Source organism: Phasianus colchicus, chromosome 3, assembly GCF_987193195.1.
Source record: "Phasianus colchicus chromosome 3, bPhaCol1.hap1.1, whole genome shotgun sequence".
NCBI lineage: Eukaryota > Metazoa > Chordata > Aves > Galliformes > Phasianidae > Phasianus > Phasianus colchicus.
Genome location: NC_143438.1, coordinates 45,947,214 through 45,960,061, shown reverse-complemented (window position 1 = coordinate 45,960,061; position 12,848 = coordinate 45,947,214).

Here is a 12,848-nt window from a genome sequence, read left to right as displayed (position 1 = left end):
AGGAATGCTTAACTGCTCTTCTCCTACTGCTGGTAAACAGTGACTTTTCCATTCTAAACTCAAATAATGTGAAAAGAAGTAACTGCACAAACTGGAACACTGTTAAGAAGCTGAAGCTTACCTAGAGCTCATTGTCTCAACTCTTCAGCAACAAGCAGTTGAACACAATTTGGACATGGGAGGGTGGAAGTTTCTAAAATGCAACAAATAATGGATGTTGGCTAGGGAAAGCAATGTAGTAAGCATGTATTGATTTTGTTTATAATTGAAATTTTGCTCAGAACAATGCATTGTTAGCATAATTGCAAAGTTTGTGAAAAGAAAATGTGTAAGAATTGTGCTCTGGTTCTGAAAAGCAAGAGCTCTAAATGCATGGTACCTTTTTGGCCCTAAGCAGAGTTTTGTTGTAAAAAGCGTTCCAACATCTAGTGTACAGATATTGAAATATCATTAATGAATTTATTGAAGAAAATTAGGATATCTCACTGACCCCATATTATTGTCAAATGACATTATTTACACACTGATTCCTTTCCTGGAGATTTGCCTCAGTGACATGTATCTTGGCTAATTAAAAAAAATACATAAAATTCATTATAGTCCATAAATGAGAGAGAGTCAGAGTTAAACTTGAATCTTGTGTGAGTATTTCTCTATACCCATTCATTACCCTTCAATGATCTCTGCTGTAATGGATCAAAGCGCTTTAAACACTTATGACTGATCTCTTCTAACTTTGTTAATGACTCTACTAATTACATAGTTAATCATGTCATCTTGAAAGCTGAAAAAATAGATAACAAACCATGTCTCCTTTTTTAAGAACTTCACTGCATAACTCAGTTTCACTGTAAAGATATAGTAGGATAAAAAATATTATTTCAGCCACATTCAAGTACATTTTGACCTTTGTAGAGGAAAATGATTGATTTTCTGAAGAAAAAATATTTCAGGCCATAATTCTGAGATTTATGCCTGTTCAGAAGCTCTTGCATGGGTTTGTTTCCAGGATATTCAATCAAAAATACAGGCAAAACCACCATCCTCATCGGAGAACTATAATGCAAGTTAAAAAACAGCCTTTAATTAAGCTTACCGACAGACAGGACGGACAAGGAACCCCAGTGCTGGTGCAGAGGGATTGCAGAGCAAGTAAAATTCTCTCTTTTCTCATTCTGCTTGTTCAGATGTATCCCTTTCCGCTAAATCTTTGATATCCAAGGGACAGTCACAGAAACTGAGATAAGATGTTGCCTGGCATGCCATCACCAAAGCTCCCTGATGTTTGTGGTATGATTGGGTGTGCCTCTGAAAATATATTATGACTATCAAAATATGATCCAGATGGCATGAAGAAAAGTATTTGCATCCTTGATCTTATAATACAGTGAAAACAAAACAGGCATTGTGCAAGCAGTAGGACCCATTTGCCACAGTTCTCAGACCAAATGTGCAGGTGAAAATAATGATGAAAATGGAGTTCATATGCATGGTCCTGGGCACATATGCTGTAAAATGTTGAGCACATCCTATTTCTTTCTGCATGTCTACATAAGAAGAATATGAAGCCTACCAGTTCTGATGTTGTCAGGTCTGTGCCTGAAGACCTGGTGCATTGTTGTCAGGATGATGGCTCTCTCACTTTTTTCTCATTGCTTTTGAATGATTCTGTCTTCTGGGCCACTTGTGGTATTTGTGACACACCAAAGAAACAGTGATATCCTGGGCAGTGGGAAGTTGGATGGCTGTTTCGTGTGTTCTGTTTTGGGCTCAGATTTCATATCTTTCTGAGGGGGTAAAATAAAACTAAGAAATACTTGTTCTCTATTGAGTAAGTCCTGCTTAAACCTACTTGGATAGATGCAAGAGAAATAGTAGACAAGTAATATGAAAAAATCAAGGTCAGATTTCAGGGATGACTCACCAGCCTTAAAAAGGGCATATTTCCTTACAACTTAAAGGCATTTACAGGTATTGAAAAGGCATAAATAGCCAAGCTGTTGCTCCTCAGGTTTTACCCTGAATATGTATTTATCCCAAGTATTACCTTCTGATCTCCATGCCAGTCAGTTGAACTACAGCCCATATGAAATACGAGAAAGATTCTCTATGTAGCAGCATTTCAAGCTCCAAGCTGTGGGAGGAAAGGGGCAGTCTGTACAGTTGTTTCTTATTCCACAGCTTAAAAATCAAAGACCTCTAGACCTAGAAAAGGGCATGTATTTCCCATGCATAACACAAAAAATTTTAGTGTTACCTCTACTTGTGAAACAGAATTAACTCTCGCAGTTTTGCATCCATGTAAAAAAAAAACAACTAACACTTATTTGATGACTACATATTCATATAAAACAGGAAATAGTGGCTAATTTTGTACTAAATGTTTAATTTTATAGTGATAAGAACCTATGTAATTCATTTTAGATACTTACACAGATTCACTATTAGTTAAGATTGTTTTTAATGTTTTTGGAATGAAAGTCAAGTGGGAACATGACATGCAAGAAAAAGAGTCAGAAAAACATTGTGATTTTGGCAGTCAAGGTTATTTTTATTTTTTTTGTTTGCTTGGTAATAACTGGATGTATTAAAGATCACTCCAGTTACATGGGAGAACATGTTCATTTTAACAAATTTTTTATTTGTTTTAGAAGTATGGGATCTTCACAATTGGAAACAGAAATACATATTCACCTCACTGTGAACTGAAATATTTTTTTTCAGTTATATTTCTAGGAATTCATTGTTTGGATAAATTAGTCTTAGCTGACTTTCTCAGAAGTCAGATTACCTTGTACATCTGGCCCTCAAGAAACAGAAAAAAGGAGCAGAAGTAGATGAAGTAAATCACAGTGGTTTTTAAAGGGCATTCTGATTACTTTTGGAAGTGTTGATGGCACTCTCCCAGAAGTCTTCCTTATCTGGAAATACTTTTGAAATTGGCCCTATCAGTGTTTGCAGTACATTTTATACTTGACTGAATCCTTCAGTGTTCTGGTTTTCAGTAGATGAACTGCATCTGATGTTAGATGAAATCAGAATGAAGTATTTCTGTTTTATAGTTTGTCTCCGTGAAATAGGTTGGTGCTGACATTTTCCAGGTGTTATTTATGTATTCTCATCTATCTTAGGTGAAAAATAGGTTTCTTATTGCCTTACAGACTTTGGGATAATTCACTTAAAAGAAAAGGAGAAATCTTCATTCCTTGTGCATCTATATACCAGACATCTCCCAAAAAGTTGATGTATGCCTTAAATATCAAGTAGTTATATTTTAAAATGCTTAAACAGAAGCTATACATAATTAGAATTAACAACAAAAATGGAAAAAGTATCCCATAAGATGTCATTGACAGCAAGCTTATGTATAAGGATTATCTCTAGTTTTGAACTAGTCAGATTATATATTTGAAATAAAACTGGAATTGGAAAGCAGAAGCAATGTTTTCCTGATTGTACTGACATGTTAATACAGAACATGTAAACTAAAGAGTAAAAGCAAGGAATTTCAACTCTGCATTTTCAAGATTCATTTAGAATTCTTAACAAATAGTTCAAATGTTATAAAATTTGAACTCCCGAGAAAAAAAAAAAATATGACCTTGATTTTACTGTTAAGTGGCTGCCTCATAATAGGTGTATTCATTTTCCTGAAGCAGAGTCTGACTCTTTCCTTGTATTGTCTTTTCAATGGAATCGTGGGTGTAATTCCCAGTGGGAACATTTGAGCTTTGAAAAAGGGACTGTCAAAATAGATGTAAAAGCATTTTCAGAGCCAATTTACAGCAGTGAGTACTTTAATCTTGCTCTATTTGAAACAAAACAAAGTAAGCAAAGCCTACAGAGTTTATCGACACTATCAGTTCACTTGAAATATGTTTCTTCTAAATATCTGCCTAGAGTAGACTTATTTTATACTCTGCTTGATAAAGTGAAACACAGATCTTGAGATGAAGGAAATCTGATCTTACCTCCAAAGAAATAACTAGCCCTGGAAAAGAAGTCTGATTTTCTGTTGCTGGGCATTCTAAATTACCAGGTATGGAAATGGAGTAGTGGCTAGCCTTTACCTTTAGCTGTCAGGGATGGCTGGACTGCCTGCAGCAAGATGTTGTGTATGGCCTTTTTCTTTCCCATTGCAAAACGTGGAAGTGACACTGTGCCATTTATAAGGAACTCTAAAGCATATGGATGAAGGCCCTGACTATCATTAATATTTCTGCTCTTTGAGATGTTCCTTTGTCTCTTCATTTGAGGGAAGAGTATTTCAGTGAAAAAACACATTAAACTATACTGATGTTAAATTACATTTTATCCTTCTTTAATATTTTTATATGAAAAATATTCTATATTAATTACCAAATATGTTGAATTTTGAAGAAGCATTTCCAGAAACCAGCCTGTGGTTTCAAAATTGCTTTGCCTCAGCTGATAATATTCCTAATTCAATAGACAAGATACCAAACATAAATTATTTTCATAGAATGTATTGTTCTGTGAAAAGAGACTGCACCAAGCCAGGAATATTGATGAAAGTAAAATGAGATTGTCACTCTTTCTGACATAAACGTTATTTCTCTTGAGAACAAATCTTTATCAATACACTTTCATAGTTATGACCTCTAGAAAATAATTGTGTTGTCTGAATGTAATAGGCAGAGAAAAAAGACAATATATATCTTGACTTCACAATTTAAGTAAAGATTCTACTAGAGTCTCTGAACTAGCCACACGCCTCATTTGACTTGCTGTTTTTATAGTCTTAATTTTTATGTGCTTCATAATTCTTTAGATTTCAGCCATTCTTCCTTTTCCTTCAGTTTCTTCTTTTCTTAACATATTTTGGAATATATAGGAATTTAAATACCAGACCCCACTTCACTTCAACACGGTGTCAGTATGATTTTCCTTGTAACTCTCATTGCACTGTTTCCAAATTCTATCCATAAATGCTTGAAATTTATTTATTTTTTCTTTCCCTTGTAAATTTCTCTGCCTCGTTTTGTTTGTTTGTTTGTTTGTTTGTTTTTTAGGTTTCCACAACTCTCATTTCAACTTTCGGTTCTCCTTTATCTTTCACATACTCCTTTTACCGTACTTCAGTGAGTCTGTCTTCAAAACCAAAACAGTGACTGAGCTGTGCTGCTTTTATGACAGGGTCGGAACCCCACATTGCCAATAGCCTCAGTTGCCTGCAATGCTCAGTTCTGAGGCCAGCCAAAATGCTGCTTTCATTTTCCCCCAGGTACATGTGATCATTCAGTTAAATGAAGGACATTTTATGTATGCATCTTCTATTGTCAGGAGAAACCATGGGAAATGCTAACCAAATACACCCAGTGGGCACCAAATAGTATTACTGCTTATGGAAGTTGTATTATGGATAATTAAACACACACCAGAACATGAAAGATTGCTGAGAAAGAGACTCAGCAGTCCCATCAAAGGAAAGGATCAAAGGAGAGTAAGTATGTTGTTGGATTAAGTAAGAGGTGATCAAACAGAGGAAGCTTACTTCTGAATAAACACTGTGGATTAAGCTGTCGACCCTGCTTTCACTAAAAGCCATGAGAAATACTCATTGGTTTTCTTTGGAGCAACTGGGAGAATATAAAGTATTTTCTTAAAACTCCATCTTTAATGTAAAAAAAAAAAAAAAAAAAAGCTACACTTTACAAAATATTCCTCTATCACTGAGGATTACTTAGAGGCAATGCAGCCTTGAGTAGCAATTTGTTTGAATGACTGCTGGTGTAAAAGCCAGGAAGGAAGGAAGAAACATCAAAACACATTTGAACCACCAAATTACCTATTCATTATAAGGTACATTTATAAAACAGGACATTATTTAAGTTGAGGTTTCCTCAATCTTCTATGTTTATATTTGGGATCTAAATATGAAAGAATGAATACTGCAGTTACTGTTCGAATACAGGCATAACATGCTGAATTTTTTGGATGCCGTTATTAATCAGTACAAACAACTGAGGCTTCCTAGAGGCATTTGGGTACCATTTCCCCCTACTTCTTTCATAAAAACTTGAATCAGAAGCATTTCTGCTCTTCAAAGACCTTGCTACTTGAAAATAGGGCCCATAGTTGAAAAGCATTTGCTTCCTCTGCTAGTAACACTTTGTTTTTAAGACAAATTCTCAGCTTGGGAATTATAATTCATTGTCTACTGATACATCAACCAGCATAGCAGCCTTAAGCATGGTTACAGTTCACTGATTATAACAGCAACACAAACTGATCAATCTTTTTGCAAAATAACTAGAGAAATATCTTCATTAGGGGAAAAATTGTCACAGGTATTCCAAGTCAGGGAAACAACATGTCAGACCAGAAAAATCTGCTAAGAGAGACTGTGGAACATAAGTTGAGTCAAGGTAAATCTTTATGATGTAAGAAATAGACCACTGCTTCCTGCCATCAGCACCCTTCCCTCTTAGTCACATTAAATATTGATAGCTTCTGCTGAGCAGTAGAAATACTGGGAGCCCTCTGTCTGAGTCTCCTTGAAGAGACATTACTAATAAGGAGAGTGCAGCCCATTTTCATCAGGTAATTTATGGCTTTGATTTTCATATGTGCAAGAATTTGAACAAAGGGGAGGGGGACAAGGATCACTGTCAACTCTCTCCTAAGGTGCAGCTTTAAGTCTAAAGGGGCCCAAAACTATTCTGAAAACTGTGAACAAATAATCACTTCAAGTTACAGAGATTGCAGAAATCTTCAAAACACAAGATTTTGACAAAAAGAAAATAAGAAAGGATATAAGAATATGTCTTCATGTTGATTTTTTTTCCATTTCATTTCAAAGAGAAAATCCAGAAAAGAAAAATCAGTCAATTGGGAAATATTCCTTCTTCACTGTTTTAGAAGAAAGCAATGATTTAAAATGTAAATCTAATAATTAAAAAAAAAAAAGGCAAACATTTTGTACCCCCTCTTCCCATCCCACTCCCCTCCCCCAGAAAAAAAGATGAAATTTTGAATAGAGTATCAGATACCAAAAGCATTACCCATTGATTTCTACACGGTTCAGACAAGAGGATTTGATTCAAGCACATAGCCGCTACCTTAAATTATTTATACCACATTTTCACAACTGCCATTTTGTGTGAAGTAAGAATAACAGTAAAGTACTTTAAGAATGTGAATTGCTACACATTTAAAGCTAATCTCCAAAACAGTAGACACTTACACAAAGCTTTTCAAAACCTTAAAAATAGAATATTGCTGAAGTTCAAGGTTACCACAAAAGTTCATCACTAAATGAACCTGTATAAAATGGTACTATATATCCAGTTGATTGAGTGCAAATACAAATGCAAGATTTCTGCAGTTTAGTAATATGAGACAAATATACAAAGTTTTGTTATTTTAGTGTACCAAATACAGCATCATTTTCTACTGAGTTAATGAGCAACTAGAGATTCCTAAATCTGCAGATCACATGATAGCCTCATGTATGTACACATTAAAGTCATATGCTCAAAATCATCAGGATGATATTGAAACCTTCATCTAGACAGGATGCTACTTACCTCAGTTAAATAAAAGTTACATTTATTAGCAATTATTTTTGGCCTTTGTTGCAATAGCAGTACTACATCTCAAGAAAGGAGTTTGCTATTTGATGATAAGAATAGGGAAATTTTTGTAAAAAAGCTGCTTTTAAATGAAATAGTATATTGCAAGTAATGGGAGAGGAAAATCACCAATAACTTTTGAAATATAGGTAATAATTTTTTTACAAATATTAGAAAAACTAATCCGTAATCAAGTCACATAAACTGAGTCTGAAGACTTAAACACTGGGGTTCCAATTCCTTAAAACCTACAAGGGAAGTGGTAAAGCATTAGAGCTAAGAAACCAATTGATTGTTAAGTCCTTTTTCTCTCTCTCCTTTTTCTGTAGGTCCAGCAATGAGTGATTATTTTATACGAAATTTCTCTGAGTCCAGAGCTGATAGCAGGTGTTGTGCTTGGCCAGACCGATTGCTGATATAAAAGGATTTACTGTTATCTTTTCTGTCTGGCTACAATTTGTCACATACAAACAGTAAGGATGAAGTGACCAAGAGAAACACAGAAAGTCAGAAACTGTTTTTTGTTGTTCCTTTACATGGTTCTGTCTTGATAAAACATTTCTGCCTTGAGAAAAGGAGTCTTGAGGAAGGCAGCATCTTCTTCCCATGGAGATGATTATGGCTCTCCCTTATTTTCCTATCTTTGTTGCCACATGTTTGCATCTGAAAATGTTCAGGCATCTTGGTCTGATGTGGGAGACTGAACTGGATAAAATCCAGTCCAGCTATTGAGAGAGTATGAAGTAATCTAATATTTAGCTCCATTCCCACTGGTAGGCACTGCCTGGACCAGTATGGATAAATTGTCCAATTTATTTAAGAATGGGAACTGGCTGAAATTTTACTTTGTACCACAAAAGGAAATTCCAGGATCAAAATTTTAATGTACTAAGAGCTATTTTACTTGTATAGTAATGCCAGCACTGATAGCCATATTCAAAAAGTAGTCAGAGTTTCTTTTCTTATTATCTCTCAGTGTGCCAGACGGCACATTAGTAAAAAGCACCTATAGGCCATGTTGTGTCATCAGGTTTTTGAAGCGGTTTGAAAGTGCACTAAAATCAGCAGGGAGTCCTATTTAATAAGCAATTCTACTGCCTCTGATATTTGCTAAAAGCCACACTATTTTCTCAGATGAAATGAGCAAGAAGGAAAAAAAAAGAATGGCAACTAATTAGGAAATACAGTTATTTTCATACAGCTCACACAAATTAAATCTGTCCTGTTGCTCTGGATGGAGTTCTGTTGGTTAGATGGAGAGGAATAATCAGAAAAAGGGAGACCTTGTATGGAACAGCTTGCGATGCATGATCATCTTCCAGAACTGTTTTTTTTGTTGTTGTTGTTGTTGCTGAAACTACTGATCTTAGAGACTTTATCCAAAAAGAGACTTTCCTCTGGTATTGCATGTGCAGATGTCAAATGTCAGGAATGTCACAGTTCTTAATGTTTTTTTACCTACACACTAAAACTACACGAGACTGGGAAACTCTGAAGAAGTGTAAGATGGACAAAGGAACTAAAATAAAGAGTTAGGCCTGAAACTGCCTGTGGCTCAGCAGAAGCTTTGAAGGTTAGTGCAAGCTTGCAATGAATTCTTGAGTACTCTTGGTATCAGCTTTGGGGAATGAAGCCCGCAAGTCATTGGCTGCATCCTTTTGGGTGATGATGGACAAACCTGCAGAGCCAAGGTCCAGGACAACAAGCAAAGTGCCTGTTCTCTCCATCTCTTCATAGCTGCAGGATAGATATTAATCCACTGAACCCACGCTGAGCACACTGAAACAGTCATTTGACTTCTTAGCTGCAGCATAGTAGCTTTGCCCAACTCTGTCCATGAATCAAGGTGATTATCCAGTAGCACAAAGAGCTTAAAGGTTACAGAGATCTGAAAGTTTTTAAAAGGAGAAATTCTTTGAAAGCAACATCTTAAGTTTTGAGGTTATTCACAGTCTACAAATGATATTCTGAGGAATTTGCTTAGCACAGCTAGAATCTGACAGATTGTAATGCTCTATGAATGCATTTTAGCATATCAATAGTATTTGTAGACCAGGTTAACAAATCCCCTTTATGTTGCTGTTTCTTTTATTATCTAACAAATCTTCTATACAGGGAATATTCAAAATTTCTGCAAATTTATTTTATCTTTCACTCCAATTGCTCCTATTATTATGCCAAAAGAGGATTAGAATGCCAAATAGAAATGAAATGTGACCACTTACAGATGCGTTTGTAATATATCCAGTAATACACATGACATGATTGAGGACTGAGAGAGAAGTGGGCTACTGAATGATATTTTATACTAGTTTTCTCTTAGAAGATCTTGATTTTATTCTGATGCATTCTTTGGCAATACTGTAATGGATAGCAAACCTAGTCATGAAGTTCAAATTAAAACAAAGATTATTTACTTGTTGAAAATTAGAGAAGTACAATAAAATAAAACAGGATAGAATATTATTTCTCTGAAGTTTTAGCTGTCAAAAGTAGTTAATTTTTGATAATGTTAAAAAATAAAAATTCTTTAACAATCAGTAATATAGTTTGACTATTTTAAATAATAATGATCTCATGCATGATAAATGGCTTCTAAGAAATGAAAATCCATTTGTCCTCATAAGAAGAATTGCAAACAGTATATCTTGGTGTAAAGGCCAAAATTCTATTTTGTATTCCTCAGTTAAGCTTATTTGTATGTATAATTAATGTGAAATCTTACAGGTATTTACCCTATAATTGATCTCTCTCTCTGCCTTCTATTCCAAAATGAGTTTCTTCAGTCCTACAGTATAGTATCTGTGTGTAATGTTTCAAAGCTCTAAAATGTTGCTATTGATTTTTTGTACATTAGTTCTACTTTTAAGAATAATAGAAATGCTAAATGGCCACAAAATAACTTGAACAATGTAGGTAGTTTCCATCCTGCTGTCATCTGCTGCATCCTGTACTAAGCAGCTTGCCTGAGATAGACTAACGGATGATCTCAGATGCACTAGGTACAAAATGAGTGCTTGGATCAGATCACCCAATAGGCATTGAATCATTTGCAGGTAGTATTATGAGTATTATCACACAGATTTCAAGATAACAAACTCATAACCAGGGTATGCCTTAGAGACAGAAAAGGTTAAATGATTTCCAAAAACAGTGGATAGCTGGGAGGGAGAAATGAGGTGATCATGGCTCCTTTGCCAAGTGAGAGCCCTGGGAAGCTGAACTGACTGCCACTTTTGCTGCCTGGGAAGAAGTTATAGTTGATGTTATGGCATCTGCTGAGTAAGGCGGCCCTTCCCAAGGCAGGAAGATCCTTTGCAGCCTTTCTCTATATCTCAGGGAACCAGGAGGAGAAGAAAAAGAAAACAGGGAGGTGGTTGAGTCACCATCCCTGGTTGTGTTTAAAAACCATTTGGATTTGGTGCTCAGGGACATAATTTAGTGAAGGGTTGTTGTTAGGATAGTATGGTTAGGCTGTGGTTGAACTTGATCTTTGAGGTCTTTTCCAACCTGAGCGATTCTATGATTCTATGATTCTACGACCCTCTTCACCTGTGGTTTGCCCCCAGTTTCTCACAAGTTTCATTATTAACTTCTTATTCAATATAAATTGGCAGGTTTTGGATGGGCATTTTTTAGTCCATAACTCATAAAGTATATTAGCTTTCACAATCAGTACTTAGTTAGACTGTAGCATTACAACTTAATGAATAAGTACTTATAAGGTTTTGATTTTGTTCAGAGACAAAATGATTGAAATTTTATGATCAGGAGAACTCCATTAAATCAACGGAAGACTTGAGACTTTCTTGGAGTTGATGAGTTTAGCTTGCGAAGGAGAAAAATGGCAAAGGCAGATAATAAAATTTTAAAGTACTTCCAAATTTTTCATTTATATAATACTATTTTATTTCTCTAATAACTATAAAACTGGATTAATTTAATGTTGCTGGGCAAGGTCAGATTTAAAGTTTCTCTGTAGTTACAGACAGGTGAAGGACTGCTGTTGACAGGCATCATTTACGTTGCCTTTAAAGCTAGATGTTGATGTTGGAGCTGTTTTAGAGTCATACGTGTGTTCTCATGTTCTTTCTCATTTGTCTCCATACCAGCTCTCCAGCTGGGAGCTTTAGCAACACTTCTCAGTGATAGGTTAAATTTCCACTTCACTACAGGATGCTATTATTTCCACTTAATGCCTTTCAGCACAGTCAGCAGCACAAGTGTGCATTTTCCTTCCATTAAACTGCAAAGCATATCTAGCATGTCAGCACAAATTCTTAAAGGTGACTATGTTGTAACAAATCTCTGTGAACCTTTAGCACTCAGGTATGCTTCCCAACTTTTCCCTGGGTGCCAGAGATCTGATGGTTACCTGTAGTTATCAGACATCATTTTCTCTCTTCTGATTCGGTGACAGTAGCTCTTAACCTAGCACGAACATCTTCTGCAGGGACAGGTTTGGAAGAATTAATGAGTGGTTACTCTTTGAAAATGCACTCTTCAGGAGTCAGGTTTTTATTATCTGAACATTTGCAGTTGTAAAAGTACAAACATGGTTAAACCAAATTCAGTCTATAATTCTTGTATATTTTTCACACCTTTTTCAATGTTGATATCATACAATAATGAAAATGCAAGTATGATCAACAACTTACAATCTTGAAAAACCAAAAATACCATTTCTATTCTTCAGTCCTTTGAGTGTCTCTCTTAAGATGTTACATTGCTGTTTAAATACACCAGGCTGTCTGAAGTACCCTAGCTGATCATTATTTTATTCCCATTTTTAATCTGATGTAGAGGGAAAATGGTCTGAAGTTATGCAGATCCATGAAATGTGTCAAAATAACATTGTCAATTACTTTATTAGAAGAACTGAGTGGAGGAATGGTGGTGAGTGGAATTCTCTATAGCTGAACTTGTTTGGGAGATAATGATTACCTCAGAATTTACTTAAAATGGCATATTAAATAACTAATCATAGATCAGTTTTCCTTTCACCGAGATATCTTGTAAGCAGAATTATAGATGAACATTTTAAGTAAAAATAGGCTAGAGGAAATGCAAAGGGAAAGGTTGAAGGGCAGAAAGCTATCATTTCACAAAAAAAGAAGACATTTTAGTGGTAATCTAGAAACAGTGATTACAAATGGTGATATTAAAAGAGTAAAGAGAAGGAAACTGATATAAATTATAATTTATTAAATGCAATACAGAGAGACATTTAGCCAAGTGCTGAGACAAAAATCC